The 1,661-nt window shown below is 43.2% G+C and overlaps 1 pseudogene; it reads left to right on the top strand.

The window, feature by feature from the left end:
* The first annotated feature begins 562 nt into the window (after nucleotides 1-562).
* Nucleotides 563-1,328, top strand: LOC123982284 (annotated as a pseudogene).
* Nucleotides 1,329-1,661: the final 333 nt, after the last annotated feature.

Below are 1,661 nucleotides of genomic sequence, written 5' to 3'. Positions count from 1 at the left end.
AAGCCGTCCTTTAAAAAAAAGGGTGACTGATAATATAACAAATTATGGCAGGAGCATTTCGGCGGTTCCCTGAACCTACCGCTGCTTTTAAAAAATGGCTAAACTAATGTCACAGGAGAAATAATATGTCTATTGGGAGCATGAGAAATACAGAAGACGTAAATGAAGAACCTGCTGCTACTGTAACATCAGCCTTCTGTTGACCGACTGTTAAATTTGACATACTTTATACAATGTTCACTGAGAATATATTTGATTAGATTAATTGTTTTCTCAACTTACTATTTTTTTCCCTACAATTACAGATCTTTCCACACTCTAGTGTGTGCTCAATATTCTACTCGTGTTCGCAAGTTATTCTGGTGCATAAATCACTATTTCACTCTCTTGAATTAATCGAGTCCTTGAATTACAAAATCACGCTCTCTGCCAAGATGGCGATGGCATGACTTGCCTATAAGAACTGTGGTGCTACTCATGTGTAATACATCTGTGGTTGTACTGTCTGTCTGGAGCCAGAGAGGTTGTTGACTTTAAGTTTTCTCCGTGGAAATCCGTGGAAATGGACGAGGCGCTTGTTCGTGCCACGATCCTTCGTGATCTGGAGAAGGTTCTTGGTGTCAAGTCTCAAACCAACTCTAAAGCAGAGGCCATCACACGACATGATCTGAAGAGCATGTTGACTCGCAAGGCTGTGATACTGGGCTACATCAGGCCCAAGAAGGACAAGTCCAGGAGGAACAACAAGAGAGCCAAAGGACTGAACGCTCAGCAGAACAGGGCCGTGAAGATTTTCCAGATCAAGCCTGATCACCAGAGATACGAGCTTTTTCTGCCTCTGAATGAACGCTGGAGACGGTACATTATTGACCTGTGCAATGGATTGAAACCAAAAAGCAATCCGCAGTTTGTGCAGCAAAAAGCTCCTGAAGGCAGACTTCCATGAAGCCATCATCACAGTGGTCCAGTATAAATGCCCATCATATGTGGGGACAACAGGGATTCTAGTCAAGTTCAAACATGTCTTCAAAATCATCACAAAAGAAGACAAACTTAAAGTGATCCCTAAGAGGAAGAGAGTGTTTGCAGTGGAGATCAACAGCTTTGTGTCCCATATCTATGGTAGCAAGTTTGAGCAGCGAGCCAGTGAACGCTCCGCCGAGAAGTTCAAAGTGAAAGGATGTGATGTTGACAGACATCACAAACTCAGACTTCTACTCACCTCTAGGAACATCTGCAACAAAGACCAGTGTTATGCAGACGGATTGTGGTCATTTACTGAAAGTTATACTTCAGTTCTCGGTTCAGTTTTTCGTCTTGTTGCATAGGGATGACTTTCACATAAAGGTATTCCCTTTTAAAGCCCCCCTCCAGCCAGTTTTAACTGCCGTTTTTGGTGAACGTTCTTTCTCGAACAGAGAATGGGGGTGTGGTTAATAGTCGGACGTAATACATTACCATGACAACCAAAACTGACCGGCTGGAGTGTTCACTAACGACATGCTGTGTTGACATCACTACACTGTAAAGTTTAGTACACTTTACTGTCTGGCAGGAGTAGCTATTACTTACCCATGACAGAAACTAATGTGCGCGTATCAGCTGTTATCAGTCATACAGTCGATGGTCCTTGGGGAGTGGGGGGGGGTCTATTACTCTGT

This window comes from Micropterus dolomieu, linkage group LG13 (assembly GCF_021292245.1).
Source record: "Micropterus dolomieu isolate WLL.071019.BEF.003 ecotype Adirondacks linkage group LG13, ASM2129224v1, whole genome shotgun sequence".
Classification (NCBI taxonomy): Eukaryota; Metazoa; Chordata; class Actinopteri; order Centrarchiformes; family Centrarchidae; genus Micropterus; species Micropterus dolomieu.
This window is presented reverse-complemented; position numbering and strand designations above follow the sequence as displayed.